The 21,506-nt window shown below is 47.9% G+C and overlaps 17 non-coding genes across 17 annotated transcripts; all 17 read right to left on the bottom strand.

The window, feature by feature from the left end:
* Positions 1-14,581: 14,581 nt before the first annotated feature.
* LOC141167649 (U4 spliceosomal RNA) lies at positions 14,582-14,722 on the bottom strand. The gene has a single exon (XR_012251442.1). It is a non-coding gene; the product is annotated as a U4 spliceosomal RNA (small nuclear RNA).
* A 280-nt stretch (positions 14,723-15,002) lies between these two features.
* On the bottom strand, positions 15,003-15,143 carry LOC141167692 (U4 spliceosomal RNA). The gene has a single exon (XR_012251484.1). It is a non-coding gene; the product is annotated as a U4 spliceosomal RNA (small nuclear RNA).
* Positions 15,144-15,409: 266 nt separating this feature from the next.
* On the bottom strand, positions 15,410-15,550 carry LOC141168462 (U4 spliceosomal RNA). Its single transcript, XR_012252200.1, has one exon. It is a non-coding gene; the product is annotated as a U4 spliceosomal RNA (small nuclear RNA).
* A 280-nt stretch (positions 15,551-15,830) lies between these two features.
* On the bottom strand, positions 15,831-15,971 carry LOC141168486 (U4 spliceosomal RNA). Its single transcript, XR_012252222.1, has one exon. It is a non-coding gene; the product is annotated as a U4 spliceosomal RNA (small nuclear RNA).
* Positions 15,972-16,251: 280 nt separating this feature from the next.
* Positions 16,252-16,392, bottom strand: LOC141168516 (U4 spliceosomal RNA). Its single transcript, XR_012252250.1, has one exon. It is a non-coding gene; the product is annotated as a U4 spliceosomal RNA (small nuclear RNA).
* Positions 16,393-16,672: 280 nt separating this feature from the next.
* LOC141167741 (U4 spliceosomal RNA) lies at positions 16,673-16,813 on the bottom strand. Its single transcript, XR_012251532.1, has one exon. It is a non-coding gene; the product is annotated as a U4 spliceosomal RNA (small nuclear RNA).
* Positions 16,814-17,093: 280 nt separating this feature from the next.
* LOC141168360 (U4 spliceosomal RNA) lies at positions 17,094-17,234 on the bottom strand. Its single transcript, XR_012252098.1, has one exon. It is a non-coding gene; the product is annotated as a U4 spliceosomal RNA (small nuclear RNA).
* A 280-nt stretch (positions 17,235-17,514) lies between these two features.
* Positions 17,515-17,655, bottom strand: LOC141167709 (U4 spliceosomal RNA). The gene has a single exon (XR_012251502.1). It is a non-coding gene; the product is annotated as a U4 spliceosomal RNA (small nuclear RNA).
* A 284-nt stretch (positions 17,656-17,939) lies between these two features.
* LOC141168315 (U4 spliceosomal RNA) lies at positions 17,940-18,080 on the bottom strand. Its single transcript, XR_012252056.1, has one exon. It is a non-coding gene; the product is annotated as a U4 spliceosomal RNA (small nuclear RNA).
* Positions 18,081-18,360: 280 nt separating this feature from the next.
* On the bottom strand, positions 18,361-18,501 carry LOC141168086 (U4 spliceosomal RNA). The gene has a single exon (XR_012251839.1). It is a non-coding gene; the product is annotated as a U4 spliceosomal RNA (small nuclear RNA).
* A 280-nt stretch (positions 18,502-18,781) lies between these two features.
* Positions 18,782-18,922, bottom strand: LOC141168263 (U4 spliceosomal RNA). The gene has a single exon (XR_012252006.1). It is a non-coding gene; the product is annotated as a U4 spliceosomal RNA (small nuclear RNA).
* A 280-nt stretch (positions 18,923-19,202) lies between these two features.
* LOC141168330 (U4 spliceosomal RNA) lies at positions 19,203-19,343 on the bottom strand. The gene has a single exon (XR_012252071.1). It is a non-coding gene; the product is annotated as a U4 spliceosomal RNA (small nuclear RNA).
* A 284-nt stretch (positions 19,344-19,627) lies between these two features.
* LOC141168080 (U4 spliceosomal RNA) lies at positions 19,628-19,768 on the bottom strand. The gene has a single exon (XR_012251832.1). It is a non-coding gene; the product is annotated as a U4 spliceosomal RNA (small nuclear RNA).
* Positions 19,769-20,048: 280 nt separating this feature from the next.
* LOC141167721 (U4 spliceosomal RNA) lies at positions 20,049-20,189 on the bottom strand. The gene has a single exon (XR_012251513.1). It is a non-coding gene; the product is annotated as a U4 spliceosomal RNA (small nuclear RNA).
* Positions 20,190-20,473: 284 nt separating this feature from the next.
* Positions 20,474-20,614, bottom strand: LOC141168287 (U4 spliceosomal RNA). Its single transcript, XR_012252028.1, has one exon. It is a non-coding gene; the product is annotated as a U4 spliceosomal RNA (small nuclear RNA).
* Positions 20,615-20,894: 280 nt separating this feature from the next.
* LOC141168129 (U4 spliceosomal RNA) lies at positions 20,895-21,035 on the bottom strand. The gene has a single exon (XR_012251879.1). It is a non-coding gene; the product is annotated as a U4 spliceosomal RNA (small nuclear RNA).
* Positions 21,036-21,319: 284 nt separating this feature from the next.
* Positions 21,320-21,460, bottom strand: LOC141168443 (U4 spliceosomal RNA). Its single transcript, XR_012252180.1, has one exon. It is a non-coding gene; the product is annotated as a U4 spliceosomal RNA (small nuclear RNA).
* Between the last annotated feature and the right edge of the window lie 46 nt (positions 21,461-21,506).

Genomic DNA, 21,506 nt, shown 5'->3' on the forward strand with positions numbered 1-21,506 from the left:
ATGTCCTTGCCCTATAAGACCAAGCCATTTTCCCCGTCGCCACCATTTTCTCACTGCTGCAGCTTCGTGTTAGACGGCACCGCTGTTGCTGTGTGCGCTATACCTTGTTAATTTCAAGCCAATTTTCGCACAAATCTACAGATAGCTTGGGAGTAGGGAATAGTTGTGATTGCAGTCCTTTTAAGGACTAGGTTACAGCATTTCCTACGACTTTTATCAGGCAGGTCTGTGCTCTTAAATAGATAGATTGTGGGAGTAAAGACTAATTGTAATTGCAGTCCTTTTCAGGACTAGGTTACATCAGTTCCTATCAGTTTTTGCCAGGCAGGTCTGTGCCAGTGCTGTGCAAGTTTTTTTCACAGCATTTGGCTGAATCTAGCAAAGCTAATCCTTTTTGGCCTATTGCAGAGTGTGTTAGTCAGTGGAGTAGCCTATCTGTGTTGCAAGATATACCACCTGTGTATAGAATACCAATTTTTTTACAGCACCTAGTGAAGTAAAATCTTTTGGGCATAGCATCATTCTATTAGTCCATCTATACTGACCTCCATCAGGTTGCAAATTGAATATAATTTTTTTCTGCATCTAGCTCTGAAAAAATATTTGGGCTTCTAGCAGTGTGTGGGACTTGGTCTATTAGTCCATCTATACTGACCTCCATCAGGTTGCAAACTGAATATATTTTTTTCTGCATCTACCTCTGAAAAAATATTGGGCTTCTAGCTGTGTGTGGGACTTGTTCTATTAATCCATCTATACAGACCTCCATCAGGTTGCAAACTGAATATATTTTTTTTCTGCATCTACCTCTGAAAAAATATTGGGCTTCTAGCTGTGTGTGGACTTGTTCTATTAATCCATCTATACAGACCTCCATCAGGTTGCAAACTGAATATAATTTTTTTCTGCATCTAGCTCTGAAAAAATAGTTGGCCTTCTAGCAGTGTGTGGGACTTTCTCTATTAGTCCATCTATACTGACCTCCATCAGGTTGCAAATTAAAAATAATTTTTATCTGCATCTAGCTCTGAAAAAATATTTGGCCTTCTAGCAGTGTGTGGGACTTTCTCTATTAGTCCATCTATACTGACCTCCATCAGGTTGCAAATTAAAAATAATTTTTACCTGCATCTACCTCTGAAAAAATATTTGGCCTTCTAGCAGTGTGTGGGACTTTCTCTATTAGTCCATCTATACTGACCTCCATCAGGTTGCAAATTAAAAATAATTTTTATCTGCATCTACCTCTGAAAAAATATTTGGGCTTCTGGCTGTGTGGAGGAATTGTTCTATTAGTCCATCTATAGTGACTTCCATCAGGTTGCAAATTGAATATAATTTTTTTCTGCATCTAGCTCTGAAAAAATATTTGGGCTTCTAGCAGTGTGTAGGACTTTTTCTATTAGTCCATCTATACTGACCTCCATCAGGATGCAAACTGAATATATATTTTTTCTGCATCTACCTCTGAAATAATATTGGGCTTCTAGCTGTGTGTGGGACTTGTTCTATTCATCCATCTATACAGACCTCCATCAGGTTCCAAACTGAATATATTTTTTTTCTGCATCTACCTCTGAAAAAATATTGGGCTTCTAGCTGTGTGTGGGACTTGTTCTATGAATCCATCTATACAGACCTCCATCAGGTTGCAAACTGAATATAATTTTTTTCTGCATCTAGCTCTGAAAAAAATAGTTGGCCTTCTAGCAGTGTGTGGGACTTTCTCTATTAGTCCATCTATACTGACCTCCATCAGGTTGCAAATTGAAAATAATTTTTATCTGCATTTAGCTCTGAAAAAATATTTGGCCTTCTAGCAGTGTGTGGGACTTTCTATATTAGTCCATCTATACTGACCTCCATCAGGTTGCAAATTAAAAATAATTTTTATCTGCATCTACCTCTGAAAAAATGTTTGGGCTTATAGCAGTGTGTGGGACTTGTTCTATTAGTCCATCTATACTGACCTCCATCAGATTGCAAACTGAATATAATTTTTTTCTGTATCTAGCTCTGAAAAAATATTTGGCCTTCTAGCAGTGTGTGGGACTTTCTCTATTAGTCCATCTATACTGACGTCGATCAGGTTGCAAGCTGAATATATTTTTTTTCTGCATCTACCTCTGAAAAAATATTTGGGCTTCTAGCTGTGTGTGGGACTTGTTCTATTAGTCCATCTATACTGACCTCCATCAGGTTGCAAATTAAAAATAATTTTTTGTCTGCATCTAGCTCTGAAAAAATATTTGGCCTTCTAGCAGTGTGTGGGACTTTCTCTATTAGTCCATCTATACTGACCTCCATCAGGTTGCAAACTGAATATATTTTTTTTCTGCATCTACCTCTGAAAAAATATTTGGGCTTCTAGCTGTGTGAGGGACTTTCTCTATTAGTCCATCTATACTGACCTCCATCAGGTTGCAAATTGAATATAATTTTTTTCTGCATCTAACCCAGCCAATAGTTTTGGCCTAATACCACAGCTTGGCCACTCAGCTCTGCTCGGTTCCCATCCATTGTTTTTTTGTGCAAACAACTCCAGAGTTGTGAATTAGTTAACCACCAAAATGAGTGGAAAAAGGCCTGCTGCTGTTGGAAAGGGGAATAGGCGTGTTGGGAAGGGGAAAAAAGGTTGTGTCCGTGGGGTAGGTGTTAAAGCAACACTAACATCTGCAGAAGAAAGACCATCTTCCAGCCAAACTAAAATGTCTACTTCTTTTAGCGGACAATGTGATAAGATCCCTTTCTTACGGCCACGCCAATCGCTACAAATTCCAGATGAGGCACAAAAACAGCAGGTGCTTCAACGGATATCAAGTGCTCCTTTAAGTGGGCTCTCCTCCACATCAACTTCAACATCACAAATACTCCAGTCCTCAAAGGTGTCACCCCAATCGCACTTGCTTCCTCACAGCTCCCAAATCTCCAGCTGCCCGTCTGAGTATGAGGTAGAACAGATGGTTAAGTCTGCAGAGCTGTTTACTCATACTATAGCCTGGGAATCAGAGGTCGACTCCAGCGCTTCTGTGAATCCAGACGAGGAAATGATTTGCACTGATGCCCAGAATCTTTATGAATCGGACCCAGGACCAGACGCAGAAGGTTCTGACCATAATGTAGACCCTCATTCCCAAACTGTAACTCCTGTTGGTGGAGACAATGAGGAAGACGATGATAAGACTCAAATACCTGATTGGAGCGACAACTTTAGTTTTTTGTCAGGGCAGGAACAGGTTGGCTCTGAGGACGACGGGTGTGATAACACACAGGGTGATGATGATGAGGTTGGAGATCCCACTTACTGTCAACCCACAGTCAGCCAAGAGATGAGGTCAGCAGAGAAGGTGGAGGAAGATGCTAGTGACGACGAGGTCAGGTTGCACCTTCCTGGACAGAGACGTAGTACTGGAAGCACGTCAACAACTGCATCCTCAAACACAACTCTGCCTCTCACCACAAGTCGTGGTGGCTCTTCAGGTCGCATGGGTGCTAAGCCTTGCATAGCCTGGGCATTTTTTCAGATCGATAAAGATGACCCAACTCGTGTTATCTGTAACATTTGTCAGCAAAAGCTAAGTAGAGGCCAAAAAATACATAGTTTGAGTACTTCATGCATGAACCGGCACATGGACATGAAGCATAAGTTGCAGTGGGAAGCTCAGTGTGCTACAATGCGGCCTAGCCGGCCGGGCCAACCACCGTCTGCCATATCTTGTGCATCCGCGGCTTCTTCATCCTCTGTGACTGGGGGGACAGCAGTCACACCTGTTTTGGGGCACAGACCTGCCACCTATTTACCCGCAACAGCCAGCGTGATTGGCAGGTCATCATTTTCTTTGGAGGTGGTAACACCAGCTGGTGTTGAGCGCTGTCCGACATCGATAGCACCACCTTTGGATCAAGGCAACCTAACATGTCCGCCTGCATCTTCCTCACAGACCGGCAGTTTGCCGGGGACACCCTTATCAACCCCGTCTAAGCACAATAGCCAGTCCTCGGTCCCTCAGATGTGGACAAGTAAAAGACCATTTCCTCCTAGCCATGAGAAAGCTAAGAGGTTGAATTTCACCATCTGCAAGCTCTTGGCTACAGAAATGCTGCCTTTCCGCCTGGTGGACATAGAGGATTTTCGAGACCTTATGTCCATCGCAGTGCCCCAGTACCAGATGCCCAGTCGGCACTACTTCTCAAAGAAAGGTGTGCCTGCGCTCCACCAGCATGTCGCACACAACATCACCGCTTCTTTGAGAAACTCTGTGTGTGACAGGGTGCATTTCACCACAGACACTTGGACGAGTAGGCATGGACAGGGGTGTTACATGTCGCTGACTGGGCACTGGGTAACTATGGTGACAGCAGGACAAGGGACTGCTGTCCAAGTCTTGCCGTCCCCACGAGTTGTGCGTCAATCCTCTTTATGTCAAAGTTCCTCCACTGCTTCTGCCTCCTCAACCTCCTCTCGGTCTTCCACCTGCACCCAAAGCCTGTCTAGTCATGCCACAAGCTTTCTGACTGTGCAGAAGGGATCCTGCGCACCTCCTTACTATGCTGGCAGTAGGGCTCAAAGTCATCAGGCGGTTTTTACTTTGAAATGTCTGGGAAATGTGAGTCACACAGCTGAGGAGTTGTGGTCAGCTCTGGAGAACCAATTTCATGAATGGTTGTCTCCACTGGACCCGAAACCAGGGAAGGCCGTGTGCGACAATGCTGCAAACCTGGGTGCGGCCCTTCGCCGGGGCAATGTCACACACGTGCCTTGTATGGCTCACGTGTTGAACCTGGTTGTCCAGCAATTTATAGCCCACTATCCCAGACTAGATGGCCTTCTGCAGAGGGCACGGTCACTGTGTGCTCACTTCCGCCGTTTGCATCCCGCAGCTCAGCAACTTACATCTCTACAGAAGTCGTTGGGCCTGCCACTTCACCGGCTAAAATGCGATGTGCCTACCTGGTGGAATTCAACTCTGCACATGTTGCAGCGACTGTGGCAGCACCGACAAGCCCTGGTGCAATACGTTCTGACGTATAGCCTGGGCCAACGAGATTCAGAGGTGGGGCAAATCACGCTGGAGGAGTGGTCTCAGATCAGGGACCTATGCACCCTTCTGCACAGTTTTGAAATGGCGACGAAGATGTTTAGTGCTGACGATGCCATTATCAGCATGACTATTCCGGTGATTTACATGCTGGACCACATGGTAAACAGAGTTCGGAGTCAGGTGGTGGCACAAGAGGAGGTGGAGGAAGTAGAGGAGGAGGAGTTGTATGCGGATGGGCTAACATCTGCAAGGTCCAGACGGTCGGCAGCACCAAGGCGGCAGGCATGTGAGGGTGGGGGAGATGGTTTTACCAAGGCGCATGGTAGCAGCCAAACTAGTGAGGAAGGTGCAGGAGCCCAGGAAGAAGTGGAGGACGAACTGATGGAAGACTCATCAGATGAGGGAGACCTTGATCACATTTCTGTTGTGCGAGGTTGGGGGGAGAGGACAGAGGAAGGAAGCATGATTGTTACCTCGCCACCAACACAACAGGGACTTGGTACTCCTGGATGCGCAACACACATGAGTGCCTTCTTGCTGCACTACCTGCAACATGACCCTCGAATTGTGAGAATTAGAAATAATCCTGACTACAGGGTTGCCACACTGTTAGATCCCCGGTACAAAAGTAAATTTGCAGAAATTATTCCTGCCATAGAAAGGGATGCACGCATGCAGGAGTATCAGCAGAGACTGTTGCAGAATCTTACATGTGCTTTTCCACAAAACACCAGTGGTGCACGTAGTGAATCTCACAGTTCCAACTTGCCAACCGTGGGACCGTCAAGTGTTCAGCACTCAAACCGTAACAGAACCACAGTATCTGCTGGTAACATCAATTTTGCGCAATCATTTCACCACTTTTTTAGCCCATCCTTTGCAAGGCCACAGGAGACAAGAAGTCTGACACATAGTCAACGCCTAGAGACGATGGTACAGGAGTATCTCCAAGTAAACATTGAAGCCATGACTGTGTCACTGGACCCATGCTCTTTTTGGGCTTCCAATCTGGATAAATGGCCGGAGCTAGCCACTTACGCCTTGGAGATCTTGTCATGCCCCGCAGCCAGCGTTCTGTCTGAACGTGTGTTCAGCGCTGCTGGTGGTGTGCTGACAGATAAGCGCACGCGGCTCTCCACTGATAATGTAGACAGACTCACGTTCATAAAGATGAACAAATCATGGATCCGAAACGACTTTTCTACCCCTGTGTCATCCTGGGGAGAGTAAAAGCTTGATGATTGGTTAAAATCACCCTACCAACCGTTTTAAGCTTTCAAATTACTAATCATGTTTATCTGTATCTTGACTGGAAAATAATTTGGGCTTTGTAGCAGTGTGCAGCACTGATCCTATTAGCCCATCTATACTAAGCTCCACCAGATTTAAAATTAATAATAATTTTTAGCTGCATCTAGCCCGGAAAATAATTTTGGGGCTCCTAGATGCGCAAGACACATAAGTGCCTTCTTGCTGCACTACCTGCAACATGACCCTCATATTGTCAGAATTCGAAGTAATCATGACTACTGGGTTGCCACACTCTTAGATCCCCCAAACTTTTCGATCAACCTTTTCATTTTAATAAAGACCAAAAAAATGGTCATTTTTGAAATTATAAGCATTAGCAGGTTATTAGAAACTGAAATCAAACAGTTTTAAACTCAAACCTTTATTCTAGATGATGTTACATTTTCACATAGGACCCCTTGTTCGAAAGGAGCTTCTGAACTCTCTCGTCCATTGAATTTGTCAGGTTTTGGATGGTTTCTGCTTCAATTGTTTTGCATGAGGACAGAATACCCTCCCAGAGCTGTTGCTTAGATGTGAACTGCCTCCCGCCATCATAGACACTCCTTTTGATGATGCTCCAGAGGTTCTGAATGGGGTAGAGGTCAGGGGAGCATGGGGGTCACACCATAAGTTTGTCCCCTTTTATGCCCATATCAGCCAGAGATGCAGATGTTTTATGTGCAGCATGAGATGGTGCATTATTATGCAAAAAAATGATCTTGCTGTGAAATACATGGTTCTTCTTCTTGAACCATGGCAGGAAGTGCTGTTTGAGAAAATCCACATACATTATGGAGTTCATCTTTAGCGCCTTCAGGGATCCTAAAGGGGCCGACAATCTCTCTCCCCATGATTCCAGCCCAAAACATTACTCCACCTCCTCCTTGTTGGCGCTGTAGCCGTGTTTGCGTGGGGTGTCCATCAACCAGCCATCCTCCACTCCATCCATCTGGACCATCGAGCGCTGTGCGGCACTCATCCGTGAACAAAACAGTTTTGAAATCAGTCTTCATGTAATGTTTGGCCCACTGGAGCCGTTTCTGCTTGTGTGAAGTGGATAGAGGAGGTCGACCGGATGGCATATGCACAGCTGCAAACCTCTGAAGGACCCTGCATCTTGTTGTTCGGGGGACGTTGGAGGCACCAGCAGCTTCAAAAACTTGTCTGCTGCTATTACAAGGCTTTTTTGCCGCTGCTCTTTTAACCTGACGTAATTGCCTGTAGGAAAGAGTCCTCAATTTGCCCTTATTAGCACGCACACGTGTGTACTGTGAATCAGCTACATACTTCTTGATTGCCAAGACACTTCATCCTGATCATCGCACAATGTTGATTGTAGTCATGCCTTGACCTAAACACTCCACAATTTGTTGCTTCTCAGCAGCCGACACATCCTTTTTCTTTCCCATTTTGGCAGAAAATGTAGGCTGCTTAATAATGTGAGACAGCCTTCTTAAGTAGTCTTGCCTTTCATTGGACACACCTGCCAAACTAATTAGCACAGGTGTCTGCAATTGCTTACAGTGATATAAAGAGCCCTGACACACATCACCATCAATGAGTTTAACTGACAAACAAACAAATTCTTCCCTTATCACTCCTAAACACTTTTTGCATAATAATTTGGAACACAGTGTACATGTGCTTTTCCACAAAACACCAGTGGTTCACGTAGTGAATCTTACAGTTCTAACTTGCCAACCGTGGTCTCTATGGAGTTGTTCAATAAAGGGCCCAAAATTAAGATAACATAGATGGGAGAGGTCTCTATGAATAGGAATTCCTAAGTATTTGATACCCTGTGAGGGCCAGGCAAAGGGAAAGTTGGACTGGATGGAATCCTATATGGATTTGGGGAGGGAGACATCGAGGGCCTCAGACTTCGCTGCATTGATTTTAAAATTTGACCATGTAACAAAGTGATCTATTTCAGCCATAACAGCATGGATGGATATATGTGATTGAGTGATATATACTAGTACATCATCAGCAAATAGAGAGCACTTGTACTCGGTGCCTCCCACCTCAATCCACCTAATATTGGGGTTATGGCGAATTGATGAGAGCAGGTGCTCCGTCACTAGGATGTGTAAGAGAGGGGACAGAGGACATCCCTGCCTTGTCCCATTGGTGATTGTGAAAGGTGATGAAAATGTTCTGATGCACCCCCTGGGCCTTGGGACACCCGGAACCGGACCCTTTTTGGTGGATGCTGGTGGTTGTAGTCTTCGCGGCGGCGACCCGGTTCCGTGGCTCAGGGTGGTCAAACCAGTGGCGGAACTATTTATGTGGTTTTGATGTTTAAATGTCCGACTACGCCACCCGTGGATTGCGGTCAGAGTGAACCGCGCTGCAGGGCAGACCGCTGAGGCTGGTGTTGTGGGTGCAGCAGAGAGTAGCATAACTCCCCACGGGAGGAGTATAGCCTTAGGGCAGTGTATGCGGAGGATGGGGGTGATGGTGCAGGGCAGCAGCAGTAACGACACGGAGTCAGTGATGCAGTCCAGGGCCTTTACTCACAGTTCTTATTATCCAGACCACGTCTGCAGGTAACGGCTGCACACGTCGTACTGTGCTCACCAGGTGAGGGGCTCAGACAACTCCCAGATAACTTTGGAGCGCTTCACAGGACCCACTTTGTGTGTCCTTTGTCTGGCCTTTCTTACCAACCCTTCTGTCCGGCTGCCTCGGGCCTCCTCTTGGTAAACTTGGCGCCAGTTTCCCTGACCCTATGTGCTGCCCTCCTAGCGGGTGTAGCGAGGGGCTGCGCCACATAAAATGTCACAGCCTCCGGTTTCTAGCTGAGGGTCGTTTCCTGCCTCCACTAGTTTCGGGGACCGGTCTCCCCCTTTGGCCTGACCCCTCCATGCAGGTGGATTCGGGCGTGCGGTGGCGACTCACCCGTCCGCACCCCTGGGATCCCTTCGTTCCTCGTTCCTGGAGCCTTCTCCGCTCCTCTTCCTTCCTTCTCCCTCTTCCAGGCCTGGGCCTCTGTTACTAGGCCCGCCTCCGGAGCAGAGCTCATGCAGAGCCCCTGCTCCCTGCCACTTCTGCTCAGACTTCTCTGCACTGAACTAAGATGGTGCCCACCTTTTATACTCCCTTCTCAATGCACCCAGGAACTGCTTCCTCCCTGCTCCTGCACTACAGGGTTGCCCTTCCTCAGTGTTCCCTCCCCCCACTCCAGCCAGGGACAGGGACTGTCGTGCCCATCTCAGGGGCATATTGGTCGCCCTGCCCCATGGCAATGTGGTGTAATGCATGCAAGTGTCGGGTCGTGATCCACACTCCATCCTTACCTGAGAGTGAGATATCACACCTCTGGGTGAGGTGCAATACCTCTGTAGCAACCGAGCCCTCAGGGTAATACAGTTCCATTTATCTTCAGCTTAGGTGACGTATTGCGATACAGGGCCGTGATTTTGGCTATAAAAGGGTCCCCTAGACCCCTACCCCAAGCTTTTTAAGAGAATCATATATGGCGTGCCAGGAGACTCTATGGAATGCTTTCTCAGCATCCAACGAGAGTATCTAATTACAAATTTTTAACTGCATCTAGCCCAGGAAATACTTTGTGCCTAGTAGCAGTGTCTGCTTGTCAGCGGATTATCCCGGCTGTTAAGCAAGCTACACCACCTGTAGTTAGGACACTTAATTTTTTCAAAGGAAATGCTTCGGGACCACGGGATACTCAGTGAAGAGCATCAGGAGGAACCCCAAGGCATAGGGGCTGGGACTTGCAGTAGGATGCCTTGCGGTGGACAGCCGAGCTCGATCCTTATAAAAGCTTTTTAACTGCAGCAGCTTTAGTGGATGCTACTGGAGCTGGAATTACGCGGCTGCTGGCATGAGACTTGCCCTCCAATAGATCCTTGTAAATGGATTTAAAGTGTATTCATTCAAATTAGAGAGACAATTTAAATTAAAAAGCTTAGAGCTGCCTCCACCACAGGGGGGCTCGCTCGACCCACCAGCGGACAGGCACCAGTAATGGGAGAGGGGGGCTGGCCGTCAGGGTTCACCGTGGCTCTGGCACAAACCCGGCGACACGGAGGTGGCACGGGCAGGAGCGGACTGAACGTGTCGGCTTCTCACTTTTTGGATTTTAGAAGGGCATGACATGCCTATATCTGTGTCTCCCCCTCCTTTTACTCCTCCACCTCTTTTCTTTTCTCATGACTATATGTACTTGTCACTTTTCCCTGTGTTAGTTGTGTCTTCTGAGCAGTTTGTCAGCTTTTGGACACCTTTGAAGGTGTTTTCTATGTGTTTCTATGTGTTTTTGTTTGCCTGCCATTGGTTTTAACGGTGTTCGAAGGTGTTCGACGAACAGTTCGACGAACAGTTCGGCGAACACATGGGTGTTCGACGAACCGAACCGAACTCGAACACTACGGGGGTGGCTCAACACTACTCCTGATAGGTCAATCTCGGAAAGCCAAAAACCAGAAGCTGCCCTTCAGGTGGGAAAAGCTGGAAGAGGAGTCCTTCTGCCAGCTGAAGATGGCCCTCACGGGGGATGAAATCCTGGCATATCCAGACTACAGCCAGCCATTTATCCTCCACACGGACGCAAGCAACATCGGGCTAGGAGCCGTACTGTCCCAGATCCAGCAAGAGAAAGAACGGGTAATCGCTTACGCCAGCCGAAAGCTACGGCCCACGGATAGGAACCCTGAGAATTATAGCTCATTCAAGCTTGAGTTCCTGGCAGTAGTGTGGGCAGTGACCGAACGTTTCAAGCATTACCTTGCCTCCTCCAAATTCACCGTGTACACGGATAACAAACCGTTGACACACCTGGACACTGCAAGGCTTGGTGCCCTGGAACAGAGATGGATGGCCCGCCTGTCCAACTTTGAATTCACCATCAAGTACCGGGCGGGACGCTAAAATGCCAACGCGGATGCCCTGTCTAGAATGCCGAACTTACCGGACGTAGGGGAAGATCCAGAAGATCTGGAAGAAGTCGAGCTCCCTGCGTTCCACCGTCAGGGGATTACCCTGTATTCCCACCGTGTGAAGGACAGGCGGCCCGTGACGTTCAATCCCTTGCCCCACTACAACTGGGCGGAGACGCAAGACAGTGATCCCGCAGTCCGTTTGGAAATGCTGACCCAGGCCGATGCCAGTCTTGACCCAGAAGCTCCGGAGGAGACCAAGCAACTGTGGAAGGAGAAAAGTAAGCTGTTCCTCTACAGGGAGAAGCTGTGCCGGAGAATGGTTAACTCTCGAACACATGAGTTGACCTGGCAGGTAGTGGTCCCAAGACGAGACGCGGCTATGGTTCTGGAGGCATACCACAACGGAGCAGGGCATTTCGGATGGAAGAAGCTGGAGTTCTTGTTGCGTGAACGGTTCTACTGGGTAGGCATGAGAGGAGCCATTGAGAGGTGGTGCAGAGACTGTGGCCCGTGCCACCTGAGAAGAAAAGACCGTGCCAGCCAGAAGACTCCCCTGCAGCCCATCATCACCAGACAGCCACTGGAACTGGTAGCCTGGACCATGTGAAACTGGCTCCAAGCAGATCTGGGTATGTCTACGCCCTCACAATCGTAGATCATTACTCCCGGTTCCTGGTGGTGGTCCCGGTCAAGGACTTAACGGCTCAAACAGCAGCTAGAGCCTTCCAGCAGCACTTCTGCCGTCCACACGGGTACCCGGACCAAGTGTTGACAGACCAAGGACCAGCCTTCGAAGCAGAGGTCTTCCAGGAGTTCTGCAACCTGTATGGCTGCAAGAAGATAAGAACATCGCCCTATCACTCTCAAACCAATGGACTCTGCGAGAAGATGAACCAGGTGGTGATAGATCTGCTAAAAACATTGCCCCTGGAAGAACGCAGTCTGTGGCCTGAGAAACTGCCCGATCTGGTGGACCTGTATAACCACATCCCTGTAGGTTTCACCAACTGTACCCCGGCTTACCTAATGAGAGCAAGACCTGGTAAGCTGCCTATTGACCTGGATATGGGAGTCCTGACACCTGAGGACACCTCGCCAGAGGCAGACTGGGATGCAGAACGGCAGCAGCAGTATCGGAAAGTACAGGAGAGCGTCGAGCGAAGTCTGTCTCAAGCTAGAGAAAAGCAAGAGAAGGCTTATAACCTGTATGCTTCCACTGTTCCCCTGGTACCTGGAGAGCAGGTCTTGAAGAGGAAGAGGCGGCTCCACAAGTTGGACGACCAGTGGGAGAAGGACCCGTACACCGTACTGCCCTCAAGCCATGAGAACCTAAAAATCTGCGTAATCAGTAAGGATGGAGGAGAAACCACAGCCATTGTCTCCAGAGACCACCTGAAGAAGAGTCCCGAGCAGCTGCAAAACCATGAAGAAGATCAAGAAAACCCTCAACCCGCAGAGGAAAGGGAAGAAATGATCAGTACCGTACTCGGAGACTTCCCTCGGTCTTGGACACAAGTAAACGGCGCTGTCGTGGTACCCGTCCTCACCTTTCTCCAGCCAGCCCCGCAAGTGCCTACAGAGGAACCGGTAGAGCTGGAAGAGCAGCCGGCCCAAGAGGCAGAAGAGTCCACACCAGCAGTACAGGAGGATCAACCCTATGCTAGTAGTGAGCCTGCCGTGCCCCTAGTGAGCCAAAGAGAGCGCAGACAGCTGCCCAGCTTACCTACAACCTCCCCTACACCCTGTAGTGCAGAACCAGTTAGTGAGCTCCGTAGGTCCACTAGAGTCACTAGAGGTCAGATGCCAGCTCGCTGGAGAATATAACTAATGCACTGTGAATTTATCTGTTAACTGTTTATGGTTCATGTTTGTTGCCTGTTACTAATTATGTTTCTCAGTTACCCTGCAGATTTATTTGTACTACCAGGTTATGGACACTGGATAACCGGAACAATGCTTGTAGATAGTTGCACCTTGGTGCCTCTTGCGAAGACGGCCGCGGAAAAGAAAACCTGTCTGGCGTGGCCTACTTGCGGCCCAAAGTAGTTAGCTCCAGCCTTGCAGCCACGCCCAAGGCCAACGCAAGGGCTTTGCTTTGGACAGGTCCCCTACTTCGCTTAAAACTTCACCTTGGATGATATGGACACCCGGTTGCGGACACGCCGTGACCTTTAAAGAACTAAAGCTTCTTGTAAATATGTTATTGTATTATTGTTATACCCTGTATTTATGTTTCTTTAAAAAAATGTGTTTAGTCCCGGAGTACTAAAATTTACTAGGGGAGAATGTGGCACCCCAGGGGTCTGGTTGCCACAGTAATAGAGATATTATGTCTGAGAGCAAGTGGGAGGTTTCTCTGGTCAGGAGCCCTAAGCATGCAACACGGCCCGCCCAGACCTGGGAGGGGAGGAATCTGCCCTTATAAACTGGGTCTGGGGTGGGATTAGACAGTTAGAGTTCCAGACACAGGGAAAGTGAGAACAGGAGCTCTGTAGGAGCAGAAGCAGAAGGCCAGGGGCTGTGAGCAGAGATATAGCTCGCCCTGGCTGAGGACACTAAAACCGGACACAGGAGTCCGAGGCTGTGGGGACTGATATATACCCAGCAGCAGAAACCAGCCGGCAGGGGATTCCAGGTCCTCTGGCCATAGAAGCCTGGAGGCTCAGTCACAAAGAAGGGACCAGCGCCGCCATCAAGGAGCAGAGGCTAACAGAAGGCCCCAAGTCACCAGCCATACGGGTGAGCACCACACGGTATACTCAGGGACGTGGGCTACTTCTACCCGCTTACAGCAAGGTAGCCAGGAAGAGTGAAGATAAACAGGGAGGCCTACAACTCCACCTGGCCAGGGGAACGCCTGCTTGCTCACAGACTGACCAGGCCCCTTATTCTAGCCAGTACTCCCGGGAGGGTCTGCCTTATCCCATCAGTAAAGACCCTGAAATGCACCACACGTCTCTGTGATTCCTTGGCGCACCATCACCATTAGCACTGGGACCCTCACACCATCACTCCCATCATCTCTCACATTAGCTGTCCTGAGGCAATACTTCTCCCATGGGGAGTTATCCCATACTCGGCTGCGCAAACAACATCAGCCTCAGCGGTCTGCAGCGCAGCGGCGGTCCTCACTGATCGCAATCCACAGGTGGCGTAGTCGGACAATTACAATACAAATAGACTGCCACTGGTTTGACCACCCTGGGCACGGACCGGGTCACCACCACACGGAGAGTACAACCCCCAGCATCCTACAACAGGCCCGGTTCCGGGTTCCCCTGCACAGCACAGGCCCAGGGGGCGCGTCACTAACACTCTGTCATTTGCATACCATGGATTAAGTCTCCTGAGAGACCATCAAAAATTGCCGATGCTGACTGTATTTCAAGTCATCATGGCGGGATAATGGGAAAAGTTTTCAATTAGCAATAATCACGCCTCGGTTAAACCTCATGGGCTACGATATTGCCACTGCGCAAAGTTAAAGTAACTCAGGTGACCAAGAAATCCCATCTTCCAGGAAGAGCTCGTTTAAGCCATGGTGAGTTCCAAATGACCCATGCCCTTCCCCCGCTGCCGCAAGGCATCCTGGCAGTTGCAGTCTGAGGGCTCAGAGAAGAGGTCATTTTTGGCCATTGCGGGCATATCAGCTCGCTCTCTCCTGCTCCAAGCGAAAACCATCAATACGATGCAGTCCGGGACAACGTTTTCTTTCCCCACTGGGAGGAGCTAACACTCTGTCATTTGCATAACATGGATTAAGTCTCCTGAGAAACCAACAAAAATTTCCGACGCTGATTGTATTTCAAGTCATCATGGAGGGCTATTGGGAAAAGTTTTCAATTAGCAATAATCACGCCTCGGTTAAACATCATGGGCTACGATACTGCCACTGCGCAAAGTTGAAGTAACTCAGGTGACCATGAAATCCCCACTTCCATGAAGAGCTCATTTTAGCCATGGTGAGTTCCATATGACCGCTGCCACAAGGCATCCTGGCAGTTGCAGTCTGAGGGCTCAGGGAAGAGGTCAATTTTGGCCATTGCAGGCAGATCAGCTCGCTTTCTCCTGCTCCAAGTGAAAACCGTCAATACGATGCAGTGCGGAGCAACATTTCCTTTCCCCACTGGGAGGAGCTAACACTCAGTCATTTGCATATTATGGATTAAGTCTCCTGAGAGACTAACAAAAATTGCCTATGCTGACTGTATTTCAAGTCATCATGGCGGGATATTGGGAAAAGTTTTCAATTAGCAATAATCATGCCTCAGTTAAACCTCATGGGCTACGATACTGCCACTGCGCAAAGTTAAAGTAACTCAGGTGACCAAGAAATCTCAGGTCCTAGAAAAAGCTTTTTTAAGCCATGGTGAGTTCTAAATGACCACTGCCCTTTCTCCGCTGCTGCAATGCATCCTGGGAGTTGCAGTCTGAGGGCTCAGGGAAGAGGTCAATTTTGGCCATTGCGGGTAGATCAGTTCGATCTCTCCTGCTCCAAGCAAAAACCATCAATACTATGCAGTGTGGCACAACATTTCCTTTCCCCACTGGGAGGAAATAACACTCTTACATTTGCATACCATGGATTAAGTCTCCTGAGAGACCAACAAAAATTGCCTATGCTGACTGTATTTCAAGTCATCATGGCGGGATATTTGGAAAAGTTTTCAATTAGCAATAATCACGCCTCGGTTAAACCTCATGGGCTACGATACTGCCACTGCGCAAAGTTAAAGTAACTCAGGTGACCAAGAAATCCCCACTTCCAGGAAGAGCTTGTTTAAGCCATCGTGAGTTCCAAATGACCACTGCTCTTCCTCCGCTGCCACAAAGCATCCTTGGAGTTGCAGTCTGAGGGCTCAGGGAAGAGGTCATTTTTGGCCATTGCAGGCAGATCAGCTCGCTCTCTCCTGCTCCAAGCGAAAACCATCAATACGATGCAGTGCGGAACAACATTTACTTTCCCCACTGAGAAGAGCTAACACTCTGTCATTTGCATACCATGGATTAAGTCTTCAGAGAGACAAACAAAAATTGCCTATGCAAACTGTATTTCAAGTCGTCATGGCGGGATATTGGGAAAAGTTTTCAATTAGCAATAATCACGCCTCGGTTAAACCTCATGGGCTACGATACTGACACTGCGCAAAGTTAAAGTAACTCAGGTGACCAAGAAATCCCAGCTTCCAGGAAGTGCTAGTTTAAGCCATGGTGAGTTTCAAATGACCACTGCCCTTCCTCCGCTGCCGCAAAGCATCCCGGGAGTTGCAGTCTGAGGGCTCAGGGAAGACGTCATTTTTGGCAATTGCGGGCAGATCAGCTCGCTCTCTCCTGCTCCAAGCGAAAACCATCAATACGATGCAGTGCGGAACAACATTTCCTTTCCCCACTGGGAAGAACTAACACTCTGTCATTTGCATACCATGGATTAAGTCTCCTGAGAGACCAACAAAAATTGCCTATGCTGACTGTATTTCAAGTCATCATGGCAGGGTATTGGGAAAAGTTTTCAATTAGCAATAATCACGCCTCGGTTAAACCTCATGGGCTACGATACTGCCACTGCGCAAAGTTAACGTTTCTCAGGTGACCAAGAAATCCCCACTTTCAGGAAGTGCTCGTTTAAGCCATGGTGAGTTCCAAATGACCACTGCCCTTCCTCCGCTGCCACAAAGCATCCTGGCAGTTGCAGTCTGAGTGCTCAGGGAAAAGGTCATTTTTGGCTATTGCAGGCAGATCAGCTCGATCTCTCCTGCTCCAAGCGAAAATCATCAATACGATGCTGTAGGGCGCAAGATTTCCTTTCCCCACTGGGAGGAGCTAACACTCTGTCATTTGCATACCATGGATTAAGTCTCCTGAGAGACCAACAAAAATTGCCGATGCTGACTGTATTTCAAGTCATCATGGCAGGGTATTGGGAAAAGTTTTCAAATAGCAATAATCACACCTCGGTTAAACCTCATGGGCTACGATACTGCCACTGCGCAAAGTAAAACTAACTCAGGTGACCAAGAAATCCCCACTTCCAGGAAGTGCTCGTTTAAGCCATGGTGAGTTCCAAATGACCACTGCCCTTCCTCCGCTGCCACAAAGCATCCTGGGAGTTGCAGTCTGAGGGTTCAGGGAAGAGGTCATTTTTGGCCATTGCGGGCAGATCAGCTCGCTCTCTCCTGCTCCAAGCGAAAACCATCAATACGATGCAGTGCGGAACAACATTTCCTTTCCCCACTGGGAGGAACTAACACTCTGTCATTTGCATACCATGGATTAAGTCTCCTGAGAGACCAACAAAAATTGCCTATGCTGACTCTATTTCAAGTCATCATGACGGGGTATTGGGAAAAGTTTTCAATTAGGAATAATCACGCCTCGGTTAATCCTCATGGGCTACAACACAGCCACTGCGCAAAGTTAAAGTTACTCACTCAGGTGACCAAGAAATACCAGTTTCTAGGAAAAGCTTGTTTAAACCATGGTGAGTTCCAAATGACTACTGCCATTCCTCCGCTGCCGCAAAGCATCCTGGGAGTTGCAGTCTGAGGGCTCAGGGAAGAGGTCATTTTTGGACATTGCAGGCAGATCATCTAGGTCTCTCCTGTTCCAAGCGAAAACCATCAATACGATGCTGTGGGGCGCAAGATTTCCAATCCCAATTGGGAGGATCTAACACTCTGTCATTTGCATACCATGGATTAAGTCTCCTGAGAGATGAACAAAAATTGCCGATGCTGACTGTATTTCAAGTCATCAAGGCGGGCAATTGGGAAAAGTTTTCAATTAGCAATAATCACGCCTCGGTTAAATCTCATGGGCTACGATACTGCCACTGCGCAAAGTTAAGGTATCTCAGGTGACCATGAAATCCCCATTTCCAGGAAGAGCTCGTTTAAGCCATGGTGAGTTCCAAATGACCACTGCGCTTCCCCCGCTGCCGCAAGGCATCCTGGCAGTTGCAGTCTGAGGACTCAGGGAAGAGGTCATTTTTGGCCATTGCGGGCAGATCAGCTCGCACTCTCCTGTTTCAAGCGAAAACCATCAATACGATGCAGTGTGGAACAAAATTTCCTTTCCCCACTGAGAGGAGGAAACACTCTGTCATTTGCATACCATGGATTAAGTCTCCTGAGAGACCAACAAAAATTGCCGATGCTGACTGTATTTCAAATCATCATGGCGGGCTATTGGGAAAAGTTTTCAATTAGCAATAATCATGCCTCGGTTAAACCTCATGGGCTAAGATACTGCCACTGCGCAAAGTTAAAGTAACACAGGTGACCAAGAAATCTCCACTTCCAGGAAGAGCTTGTTTAAGCCATGGTGAGTTCCAAATGACCACTGCCCTTCACCAGCTGCCGCAAGGCATCCTGGCAGTTGCAGTCTGAGGGCTCAGGGAAGAGGTCATTTTTGAACATTGCAGGCAGATCATCTAGCTCTCTCCTATTGCAAGCGAAAATCATCAATACGATGCAGTGGGGCGCAAGATTTCCTTTCCCAATTGGGAGGAATTAACACTCTGTCATTTACATACCATGGATTAAGTCTCCTGAGAGACCATCAAAAATTGCCTATGCTGACTGAATTTCAAGTCATCATGGCGAGGTATTGGGAAAAGTTTTCAATTAGCAATAATCACGCCTCGGTTAAACCTCATGGGCTACGATACTGCCACTGCGCAAAGATATAGTAACTCAGGTGACCAAGAAATCCCCACTTCCAGGAAGAGCTCGTTTAAGCCATGGTGAGTTCCAAATAACCACCGTCCTTCCCCCGCTGCCGCAAGGCATCCTGGCAGTTGCAGTCTGAGGACTCAGGGAAGAGGTCATTTTTGGCCATTGCGGGCAGATCAGCTCGCTCTCTCCTGCTCCAAGCGAAAACCATCAATATGATGCAGTGCGGAACAAGATTTCCTTTCCCCACTGAGAAAAGCAAACACTCTCTCATTTGCATACCATGGATTAAGTCTCCTGAGAGACCAACAAAAATTGCCTATGCTGACTGTATTTCAAATGATCATGGCGGGATATTGGGAAAAGTTTTCAATTAGCAATAAACACGCCTCGGTTAAACCTCATGGGCTATGATACTGCCACTGCGCAAAGTTAAAATAACTCACTCAGGTGACCAAGAAATACCAGGTTCTAGGAAAAGCTTGTTTAAGCCATGGTGAGTTCCAAATGACCACTGCCCTTCCTCCGCTGCCGCAAAGCATCCTGGGAGTTGCAGTCTGAGGGCTCAGGGAAGAGGTCATTTGTGGCCATTGCAGGCAGATCAGCTCGATCTCTAATGCTCCAAGCGAAAATCATCAATACGATGCTGTAGGGCGCAAAATTTCCTTTCCCCACTGGGAGGAACTAACACTCTGCAATTTGCATACCATGGATTAAGTCTCCTGAAAGACCAACAAAAATTGCCAATGCTGACTGTATTTCAAGTCATCATGGCAGGGTATTGGGAAAAGTTTTCAATTAGCAATAATCACGCCTCGGTTAAACCTCATGGGCTACGATACTGCCACTGCGCAAAGTTAAAGTTACTCCGGTGACCAAGAAATCCGCACTTCCAGGAAGAGCTCGTTTAAGCCATGGTGAGTTCCAAATGACCACTGCTCTTCCTCCGCTGCCACAAAGCATCCTGGGAGTTGCAGTATGAGGGCTCAGGGAAGAGGTCATTTTTGGCCATTGCGGGCAGATCAGCTCGCTCTCTCCTGCTCCAAGAGAAAACCATCAATACGATGCAGTGCGGAACAACATTTCCTTTCCCCACTGGGAGGAATTAACATTCTGTCATTTGCATACCATGGATTAAGTCTCCTGAGAGACCAACAAAAAATGCCGATGCTGACTGTATTTCAAGTCATCATGGCAGGGGATTGGGAAAAGTTTTCAATTAGCAATAATCACACCTCGGTTAAACCTCATGGGCTACGATACTACCACTGCGCAAAATAAAAGTAACTCAGGTGACCAAGAAATCCCCACTTCCAGGAAGAGCTCGTTTAAGCCATGGTGAGTTCCAAATGACCACTGAGGTCATTTCCTCCGCTGCCACAAAGCATCCTGGGAGTTGCAGTCTGAGGGCTCAGGGAAGAGGTCATTTTTGGCCATTGCGGGCAGATCAGCTCGCTCTCTCCTGCTCCAAGCGAAAACCATCAATACGATGGAGTGCGGAACAACATTTCCTTTCCCCACTGGGAGGAATTAACACTCTGTCATTTGCATACCATTGATTAAGTCTCCTGAGAGACCATCAAAAATTGCCTATGCTGACTGTATTTCAAGTCATCATGGCGGGGTATTGGGAAAAGTTTTCAATTAGCAATAATCACGCCTCGGTTAAACCTCATGGGCTACGATACTGCCACTGCGCAAAGTTATAGTAACTCAGGTGACCAAGAAATCCCCACTTCCAGGAAGAGCTCGTTTAAGCCATGGTGAGTTCCAAATGACCACCGCCCTTACCCCACTGCCGCAAGGCATCCTGGCAGTTGCAGTCTGAGGACTCAGAGAAGAGGTCATTTTTAGCTATTGCGGGCAGATCAGCTCGTTCTCTCCTGCTCCAAGCGAAAACCATCAATACGATGCAGTTCGGAACAAGATTTCCTTTCCCCACTGAGAAGAGCAAACACTCTGTCATTTGCATACCATGGATTAAGTCTCCTGAGAGACCAACAAAAATTGCCTATGCTGACTATATTTCAAATAATCATGGCGGGATATTGGGAAAAGTTTTCAATTAGCAATAATCACGCCTCGGTTAAACCTCATGGGCTACGATACTGCCACTGCGCAAAGTTAAAATAACTCACTCAGGTGACCAAGAAATTCCAGGTTCTAGGAAAAGCTTGTTTAAGCCATGGTGAGTTCCAAATGACCACTGCCCTTCCTCCGCTGCCGCAAAGCATCCTGGGAGTTGCAGTCTCAGTGCTCAGGGAAAAGGTCATTTGTGGCCATTGCAGGCAGATCAGATCGATCTCTCCTGCTCCAAGCGAAAATCATCAATACGATGCTGTAGGGCGCAAGATTTCCTTTCCCCACTGGGAGGAGCAAACACTCTGTCATTTGCATACCATGGATTAAGTCTCCTGAGAGACCAACAAAAATTGCCGATGCTGACTGTATTTCAAGTCATCATGGCTGGGTATTGGGAAAAGTTTTCAATTAGCAATAATCACGCTTCGGTTAAACCTCATTGGCTACAATACTGCCACTGCGCAAAGTAAAAGTAACTCAGGTGACCAAGAAATCCCCACTTCCAGGAAGTGCTC

This window comes from Phyllobates terribilis, unplaced genomic scaffold (assembly GCF_046119375.1).
Source record: "Phyllobates terribilis strain yellow unplaced genomic scaffold, ASM4611937v1 Scaffold_11__3_contigs__length_659146591, whole genome shotgun sequence".
Taxonomy (NCBI): Eukaryota; Metazoa; Chordata; class Amphibia; order Anura; family Dendrobatidae; genus Phyllobates; species Phyllobates terribilis.